Source organism: Dermacentor andersoni, chromosome 2 (genome assembly GCF_023375885.2).
Source record: "Dermacentor andersoni chromosome 2, qqDerAnde1_hic_scaffold, whole genome shotgun sequence".
Lineage (NCBI taxonomy): Eukaryota > Metazoa > Arthropoda > Arachnida > Ixodida > Ixodidae > Dermacentor > Dermacentor andersoni.
The window spans coordinates 241,103,687-241,113,863 of record NC_092815.1 but is presented as its reverse complement, the minus strand read 5'-3'; the positions used below and the strand labels follow the sequence as shown (position 1 = coordinate 241,113,863).

The window sequence follows — 10,177 nt, the reverse complement described above, 5'->3', positions numbered from 1 at the left end:
AAAGTGTTAAAGCTTGTGTATGCTTACTAGAGGTCTCAGGGATAGGAAAGCCTGGAAGAGAATAGAAACGCAATGCAATCTCTTGCAATAGTGCTTACGGTACAGACTGATTTGCCGACGCGTGTACGTACACAAGATGTTTCTCCTCTTCCGAAAGAAAAGCAGCCCGCATTGTTTCTATTGCCGCCGGTGAGCAAGGTACATAAACTCCATTCTCGCATTATTATACGTCCAATTTTATTTATGGCTGGCCCAATATACGTATACCGGGTCATCGTAACGTTGCACGTTTACAAGCTATACTTATGTCGAGATCGCTTGTATATTTTAACGAAATTACGAAAACTCTAGAGCACCATACGATACGCCCCCGTCTTGTGCGGTAAGTTCCAAGCTGGCGTAAAAAGACGAAGTACGTAGTGCACGCGCAAGCAATTGTGCTATATTCTAGCACTGCAAACGCAGCGCAGCTCATATTGCTAAATAACTGAGAAAACCGTCCTTAAGTCTACGTTCCACGCTTTAAAAAATGCAGAGTAAAAGCTCCTTCTGCCCTTGCCTCTCTCATGCAACAAAATATGATACTGCTTTGTACCGGCTAATGCGAACTTGATATTTCGAATCAGTATAGCAACGATATTATTTTCCTTTTTTTTTTTTAGCCGACAGGGTCTCACTTGCCAGAACCGGCTGTAGGCAGGGGTATTGAATTGAATTCTGGCGGTTTACGTGTCCAAATCACGATTTCATTATGAGGCACGCCGTATACATATAGTGGGGGACTCCCGATTAATTTTTACCAACTGGAGATCTTTAACGTGCCCCTAATGCACGGGACACGGGTGTTTTGCATTTCGCCCCTGTCGAAATGCGGCTGCAGCGGCCGGAGTTTCATCCCGCGACCTCGTGCTTAGCAGCACAGCACCATAGCCGCTAAGCCACTGCAGCGGGTAAGACAGGGGGCAGAATAGTCGCAAGGGAACATTAGCTACACGTTTGACCGCCATTACTCCGCATCAGATATCATAACCCATGCTCTGTGATGGTCTGCTTAGGCAATAATACGCCTGCTGAAAGTGTATTATGGGCAATTGCTGCTAAACGACTAGTGCACTTCACGTTATGAAGTTGTTTGCAGCTATATAAAAAGACAGTTGGCGACTTTTGGCGATTCAGCGATCGTGCAAAAATGCTTCTCGTGATGCGTTTAGGGAAGATCCGCGTCAACGCGTTTTGTATGCGCGCCGTCTCGCGCTGGCTGACTGTCCATTACACGTTTGCACTTACTGGGCGGCCGCTTAGTGTCTGAAAAACAGAGAAGAGAAAAGTCAATTTACGTAGTATTGAGCATACTGGTAATGACAAGGTTGTCAGGACAATCGCACAATTATTTCATGTTTAGAAGCATGCATGAGTGCCAGAGTTGCGCGCACATTTTAAAGATTGACAGCGCATAAATCGTAAGAAACAAAGAAACAGACGCACTGCGCTGCCCACATCGCATTTTACACTTGAATCGGCAGGATACATATTACACACAGGCCAACGAAACCAACAAGATAACGCTCAAGGTCGTGAAAAGGTGAGCTGTACGGGCGTTGTCACGTCCTCTGCTCCGGTAACGGATAATGCAAAATGGCAAAGAATTGTTATTGAATACAGGCAATTTGCCAAAGAAAATAAGCAACTTAGAGAAGTGTTTAACGAGTCTCGAAACGAAATTGCGACACCGAAGGCTAGACTTAACGCCATAGAGGCATCTAAAAGTTGTGTGGGCCTTAACGCCACGCCAGCGGCAACTGCCTCCTCAGCAGAAGCGGAAGAACGAGGCGGCATGACGCAGGGCACTGCAGCACCAACGCCAACAACAATTTCAGGTCCAGCAGCAGCAGCTGCAGTGAAAATGGAAGAGATGGTCTCTGACCTTCAGCAACAGAAACAAGAGTGCGGAGGAGACGCTCGCCATTTTGGAGAGGGCGATTCATAAGCGCACTCGCAACGCTACAGCGGATGGGTCGCGACCAACGGCCGCCTCGCCGACGAATCCGATACAACGGACAACGAGAGCGGCCGCAGACGGCGCAAATTAAATTAACACCCAACTTCGAACAGATCAGGCAGTGGAACTGGCACACGTTTCACTCGCGAGCGGCAGCACTCTAGAATTACACTCATTCGGCACTGATTCCACCTGATGTATTATGCTTGTAGGGAGCGACCTGTTCATCAGCTAGGATATACCCTTTATGATATCACCATGTGGGCGACTAAGGTTTCAAAAGCGCAGGAAGAACAGACAGTGCAGGAGGCCAGCGACGACTGTAGCGGAGTTTGCTAGAAATAGCGGGCTTAGCTGCGCGCCAGATAAGCCCAAAGTAATCAGAATACATGAAAAATTGTATGAAAGGAGTAACGGCGATTTTTGGCTCGAGGTGGACGGCCACGCCATCTCCGAGGCAAGGCCAAACACACCATCACCACCTTAAAGACTACAGTGAAGAATAATACATCGTAGCACGAAGCACTGAAAGGGCATGCGCGAAAAAGATACCATAAGGCTCATCCAACGCTTCGTCCTGACTAGAGGGACGTACGGCCGGCCGTACCACCAACACCTCTCTAGAGGGTGTTGGTACCACTCGCTCGACAAAGGGCGAGGAACGTCACATTGACGCCTTAATTAGAAGCGCCTACAAAGTGGCCCTCGGGCTTACCCTCAGTACACCAACGGAGAGGCTCCTAGCGTTAGCTTTTCATAACATCTACGCATAACTCGGAGCAACAGTACTCACCTGTCGGAGGGACCGTCTCTGTAAAACCCCAGCATGTAGAGAAATCTTTACTAGGACAGGAGCCGCGCCCCACACCCAGCATCTCGACGAGTTTGGAGGACGTGCCGCCCGATGTTAGGAAACAAATCTCGGCGGTACCAGTGCCAAAAAAGCATGCACTGCGGCTACCGTGAGGCCAGACGTATGGCGATAGTCAAATGGCTCCGTACACAGTTTGGTATCAAGGAGGTTAAAGAAAAACTGCTAGAGTAGAAGGTCCCGTAGCTTCTTACCAGGGAAGGTGAAACCAATGCTTGCCCCTCCTTCACCTGAAATAGAGCCTTGTCGGGTGATGTACGCTTACAGATGAAGTGATTTGGCTCTCTGATTGTAACACTAAGCTAATTAGAAAATAGGAGCTGGTTGTTCCCAGCGAAAATAGTAATTTCTTCTGAATATTAATGACGTTCCCCCTAGTACAATATGCCTGGATATTCAGATTTCGCACTAAAACGATTAATACAGATACATTCGTAGATAAGTATCTGTCTGGTAAGATAAGCCGTGATTAACAAATAAGCTTGATTAACTCGTGGCAACTGTGCGAAAAGCGCTTCATCATTTTTATCGCTTACTTATAGTTTTACCGTGCCCCTCCTGTGCGGCTTCACCTTCAGGACATAGTTTGCACTCCAGCAGTTTTTCTTTAACCTCCCAGTTTGGTACAGGCTTCAGTGTCACGCACGTCGACGCGGCCAGCTACGATAGGCAACGCCACGTAATCAGGGCCGTAAACAAGGATTTACAATAAACCACTAGCGCTTCCCTACGCACCATCTCGGCTACGAAGGCATAGGCTGCCGCCCTAGCCGTACAGTTTCAGAAGCGCAAGGGAGTGCCGTCCGTGATATCAGACTAGCAGGAAGCCTGGCGGCTCTTCATGGCCGGTAGAGCACCTGTCACAGTCATAAAGATGCTCGAACCAAAAGCGACCCAACGCGGCAGGTTGATTTTGTGCCCGAGCCACGTTGGGCTCGAGGGTAACGGGAGGGGCGTTAGCTCGCGTGCTTATTCACCGAGCGGCGCTCTCTAAACGGCGATCGTCGCCCGTTCCAATACTAGACTCACCAGCGTTTCACGCGCCAAAAGCATGGAAAGCCTCACAAGTCCCTATGTAAAGAAGAGGCGACCGACGTAAGAAGGATACAGATGGACGTATATCGGCGTCTCTTAAGATTAAACGCTGCACATCCAGCGCTTTACCCGGCCAAATATCCGTTGTGCGTAGGTAGGCCGACACTATGCCACGCTTCGTGGTGATGCGCGTAGAAGCCCAGAGACCTGAACTCTAGTTCAGGCAATCAGACAATAATAGTTCGGAGCAGTGGGAGGCACAGCTCGCCAGTACACGGAGCCCTTGACGGAGGGCCCTACCCATAAGACTATAAAACCCGTTCCCCTTTTTCCTTTTGAAGCCTTTCTTTCATTCGTGCAATCAAAAATCAAAGGAACATGCTCGCAGTTTCCATACTTATTAGCAGTTCCTGCGATGCTGGCACGTCTTGTCACGTCCACAAACCATGCACTCATTGTGCGATGCCCGTACACCGTTCTCTCGTCAGTCTGCGATGAGACTTCGCTTAAGGATAGGACCGTACCTAGCCTTCGATGTGCTGCACGCATTTAACGAGACACGCTGCACGAGCGATACTCACCGCCGGAGACGAGGTGGTAGAGCAGCAGGCTGAGCAACATCACCGAGAGCAGACCGGCAGCGATGATGTCCCACGACCAGCGCTGCGGCGCCGGCGCGTCGTGGTGGAAGCCACGGTGCCTGCACACACGTGACCGAGCTCTATTGGCGACAGTGATCTGTTACTCTCTGATGGCCACAGGGCAATCGGCCGGAAAAGAAGCTGAATTACTAATTTTTACGTGCCAAAACCACGATCTGACCACGAGGCACGCCGTAGTGGGGGACTCCGGAGACTTGGACCACCTGGAGTTCCTTAACGTGCGCCTAAATCTATGTACACCGTTGTTTTCGTATTTCGCCCCCACGGAAATGCGGCCGCAGTGGCCACGATTCGATCCCGCGACCTCGTGCTTAACAGCCCAACACCATAGCCACAAAGCAACCACGGAGGGTGTAAGAGGCAGGACTGAAAAGCATTATTCACGAGTACAGATCGGACGGTACTTTAACGTAAAAGCGGTTATACTGTCTGTCACAGGTTATTCACTCTTCCATAATACCTAATAATAAGAGAAAAGAAAAAAAATTCACAACAGAACCTTTTAGTACCAAGAGTCGACACAAACTACAATAAGATGGCACGCCTCTTTTCAGCCATACCGCTTTGGAATTTTCTGCCATCAAGCTTTAAATGTCCATCGCAATATCTTTCCTTCTTTTTCGAAATTATAGCTCATGGATAATTATTTGCCAATAAAATTTGTTGGTTTCCATGTTCCTTTGCTTCTGTGCTCTTGATTTTATATGCGATTATTTTATTAAATAGTTATTGTTAATAATTCACTTGCGTGTCTATTCAGGATACAAGTTATTCTTGCTGACATCTGTATATAATCTCGAACTACCTCGTGTTTCTTTATGTACTTCCAATACGTCTACTTGTATTTTTGCGCTGTTTTATGCTGTGTTGCTAACCGTACGTGCCATATTTTATGCCTGTGTTGTCAGGAGGTCTCCCGACAGTTTTTACTTTGGGACCTCCTTCTGTGTGATATACATTTTGTAGCAAAAGGTAATCGCACTGGCATAAAACGTGCATAAAAATCCTTGAAGTTCAGTAGCCGCTAAATTACGCGACGTACACAAACAGACCAATCAAACGCCGCACTGGCCTGGTGGGAACCAATCATACCTGAGGACAATTAGTGAATCGACTGGCATGACCAACTTGACCAAGTGCTACCTGGAAATAAAAAGCCCTTCGTTAGCTGATTTAAACCAATACGCAGGCAATGTGATATGGTTGTCCGAAAATGCGATATTATGGAACTTTGTGCACATTTGCACTGCATTCCTTCTTTCTTTTTCTCTCCGACTCCTTCTTTGGCTAGTATTACGGGATGATCGTTTTTAAGTTTCTTGCGGAATTTTTCAAGAATCGCCTGGGGCAGATAGCAGAGTTATTGTTCTCGAGCTGGATTATTCGAAGAGGTGGATATTACTAGCACGAGAAATCGAAACAAATATTCTACCAAACATTCACTAAGTAACTTCTTCCCTAATCATATTGAGGCACGTATTGCAATTTACAAATTGTAGCTGGTGAGTGTGCAAGACGTATCCACTGGATATGAATTTCTAGGATGACATCAATTTGAAGATATTGTTTCCAGCATGTAGGACGACACACATGGGCATTCCGGTTAGCTTGGTGCTTAAATGCACAAAAGAGCGTTTTGTTAGGGAACTAAGTAGAACAAAGTATTTTGCGGCCAGTTTGGTGGCGCACATCTCGAAAGTGGTGTCATAATGGAAATTCATTCCAAGTGGATGCGCATTGTAATCTCACCAGCTACAATTGATAGATGACCAAAATTAATAAGTGAAACAGTTAATTGTTGACTTTTTTTTAATTAGTTGAATGTGTTTTCGTTTATCGCGCAAGTCATGTCCGCCTCTCCGAATAATCCTGCTTAACGACTAGAATTATCTGTAACAACCAATTCTTGAATATTCCGTAAACCTTTGAAGTGGTCGCCCGGCCGTGTGTGCAGCTGGACGCGGTAACCGCTCAGCTGCCGCGCCCATGCTCAATTCATGGATCGAGCGCGACACGCACGAAGCAGAATAAAAGACGAAGGCAAACCTATTTGCCGAGCGCGCAAAATTTGCGCTGCTGGGAGCTCTTCCACAGCAAAATATAGGTTCGCAACGAGAAGGATGCGCTGCCCGTTAATACGCAGATCAAGCCAGAGAGTGATAAATACTGAATATAGATGCACTTGGGCTGTCCTTTGTTCTGTAATACCGTCAATACTCGCAAAATTCTCGCACTCGCATAATGGTCGCACCACCCATATTAGGCATTCAAGCTGCCATTTTCTTTTTCCTTTTTTTATTTACGTGAGGAAAACTTTTCCCGCTGATTATCGCACCTCCTGACACGCATCAATATTCCGAGCATGAAAAGTGCGAGCATTAGCGGCTAAATTATGTGCAAGCAAAAATAGTAATAATATGCCCCCGCCCGGCTTTGTTACTTATTCGACAAGTACAGTGCGCAGATCTTGCGTGGAGGACCCACGACAAATCATGCATCGGCCCGAACGTAGGCGAATGTCCGAGAAATCGCGTCGCCCTCATGACTCAAGCTGTGTGGGCGAAGTCAGCAGGGCGCAGCGAAATTACACGAAGCCATTCAAGCAGTTCGCTTCCAGTATAGATTCGCGCTAGATTCGCACATTCAGAACCATGGGGGAATAGTAACTCCAGCGGTTGTGTTACGCGCTCTTGACAAAAATAGAAAAACGAAAAAAAAAAGAAACCCTTAGGGAATCAAAGCTGAATTTGTAGTCAAGCTGTCGCAACATCACTCGCCCTTGTGAACAACGGCAGTGGTTCAGACAAGATAAAGCAAACTTAGATAAATTGATACAACAAAATTAATTAAACCACACATATAAATAGAGCCTTTCCCCGTTCCTTAGAATTTTCAACACGCTACACCACCTGGTTCCTCGGAGAGCTATAGGTGCAGGTATATTCGAATGTCGCGTATTTGGCATAGGTACTTTCGATGTTTATCTTTTTAATTTTTTTTTACGGAAACGTAAGCTTAACCAGCGAAAACATATTATTTGTCTGTGACATTTCCGTTTTTCGCTACCGTTGCCTAGACCTACCCCAGGAACCCAGTCAAGCCTTTTCAGGCATTTTGTCCGCGCTCCAAACACATGCAAGATGTTGAATAAGGCTGAATTGATTCATTAAGCGAAAATGAGACATACATCCAATCGTAGCAATTGCTACAAACGAAACCGATACGGGTTCCTTGTCTCATTTTAGCTTAATTAATTACCTCTCTCCACTTTACGGGCTTCCGCAGAACAATTGCGACAAAGGCTCAATTGAACGGGACATCACAGTTAGCGCCGCTGCGTCGAAAGCAGGCTGGCCGAGTTAAGGCGCGTCTTCCGGTCACGGCAGAGCTTACAGCGCACGACGTTAATGCAATCCTCACTTGGTGCCCAGGGAGCCTCGACCGTATAGTCACTTTCTTAGGACCTATCTCGTGCCAGCAAGGCGAAACACCTATGCTCACCTGCGACGCTTCTGCGCTGTAAATCCTCGCTATATGCTGGTTCTGCGCCGACCAAGAACGAGGTCGCGTGATCACCTTTGTCTTCCAGCGCTGCACCAACCACACTCCTTTTCTTTTTCTAACGTTTGCCCTGCGACGTAAATTGAGTGAAGCACGTCATATATACATGCGTAGTCTCTCGTTTTTTATTGAAGTCCATCAGCGATCGGTACTATGTGGTACGGGCATAGAGAAAGACAGTCAACAAAAGCGTACACTCCCATAGAGCCCAGCGGTCGAATTGACTGTAGCGCACCAAGCGGATGGGATTAACTCATACCGGTTTCGGTTTTGGGCGCGCGCGTTTTGAACGCTAGCTGGACGCGCAACACCGGCTGCGCTACTCGACGCTTTTCTTTCTTTCTTTTTTTACTTCTGCTCCTCAGTCCCGCGCCGTCTTAGTTCGGAGTCGTTTATTAAAATGATTGCGAACAACCTTTACAAGCCTCCGTCGAATCTGTGTCACCTGCTCTTTCATAAAGTAGACGCAAAACGCTTTGTAAATGAGGAAATGTTTATTTCACTCAATATAAATGCTCGTTCCTGGCTTTTGTGCGTTCTTCAAACGTTGTAGCACCAGGTAAGCTGCGGTAGTTCCCGTACGAAGCTTCATCGGACGGCATCAGCTGAAAAAAGCAAATTACAAGCAGGTGTAATTTTGGTATTTAGCCCTTATAGGAATACTGATTGTCGAGGGGAAACGTGCGGAAGGGGTGAATGGGCAACATTACAAACAAAAGCAATTCGCTTTTCCATAAATGGAGTCGAAAATACCCGACTCATTCCACGCCGTACTATAAGTTATGAAGAAAACACCTCATTTCCAGGCATTCCCCCATTCCCGGGCATTATTTCCGGCAATTTCAGAGGACAAATGCAAGGACGACTGCCCATTCCAAAAAAAAAGAAAAAGAAGAAGAAGAAAAGAAAAACTTGGCCACAGCCGACGCGATTGCACGCAACACACACAGAGGTGGCCACAACACAGGCTCTCAGCCAGACCATGATAAACTCTCGCAGAATGCCTTCTACTCGAGCGTGGGTGCACAGCCTGTTTTCAGTCGTTCAGAATACAGAATTTCCGAGTTCTTGGTTTTTGAGCTCCTCAGCGCTATCTCTTGCGCGTTCTGCCGGCGCAAGCAACACACTCCAATGTTATCACTATTGGCTATCCCTCGTCGCGTCTTTGACAAGCGTGAGTCTCGAAAGAATGTATATGTTGCGGGGCCATAGAAAGCGTCACAAGCTTGTCTCACTAATGCCATCTTCGGCTGGTCGTTGCTGAGCGCTCTCGCGAGCGGCGTTGTCTTCGGCTGGTTGAAAGAGGGTGCGCACCCTGCGTTCAGCTGGTTCTTCTCGATTGCTCTCCTCCATCTTTGAGTGCTCTGGGGCGCTCCGAGCCCGGTCGTCGGAGCAGTCGTCGAGATTGAAACGTCATCGCAACGCCGCGTCACTGCTGTTGGCGACGGCCCACCGTAACCTAGGCAGCCTAGGCCACTGCATGCTGGTTAGGCGAAACATCGGACGTTGGCAGTAGCCACGTGCTTTCGCTATTGCCCTTTCCTCCTCCGATAGCGAGTCGCACGTTCGGCTTGCGCGCTTGTCCTCTACCCGACTCTGCTTCGGGGGATGGAGGCGATCAGTCGAAGATGGCGTATGATTCAGTACACGCCAAACTAACTGTCACCACGGGCGGCTTGATTTATTGTTAACTGCTTCACAACCTCAGGTGAGGCGACCGTGCCTAAATAGTATCCCCAATAAGTAACGAAATTAATTACACTAATTTCCAGGGTCACAGAATGCGTCACAAACTTGTGCCTGTAAGGTTCAGTACACGCAAAACTAACTGCGGCACACAGCCGAGCTGCTTTTCGCTAAGTGCGTCACAATGCCTGGCGCGGCAAGCGTGTTCAAAAGCTACCAAAATATTTTTTAGTAATAGAAACACCTCCCAGTATGAGTCATTAACTCAAATTAACTACGCCAGGACGGCTGAGCAGTTCTTCACTATGTCACAAGTCTCGGTGTCATGCCGTAAAAGCCAAAACTGCTTCAAATGCATCGCAG

At 47.5% G+C, this 10,177-nt stretch overlaps 1 long non-coding RNA gene across 1 annotated transcript; it reads right to left on the bottom strand.

Moving 5' to 3' along the window:
- Positions 1-4,492: 4,492 nt before the first annotated feature.
- On the bottom strand, positions 4,493-9,387 carry LOC129387097 (uncharacterized). Its single transcript, XR_008614402.2, has 3 exons — positions 8,069-9,387; positions 5,660-5,710; positions 4,493-4,605 (listed from the first exon to the last, which is right to left on the bottom strand). It is a non-coding gene; the product is annotated as an uncharacterized lncRNA (long non-coding RNA).
- Between the last annotated feature and the right edge of the window lie 790 nt (positions 9,388-10,177).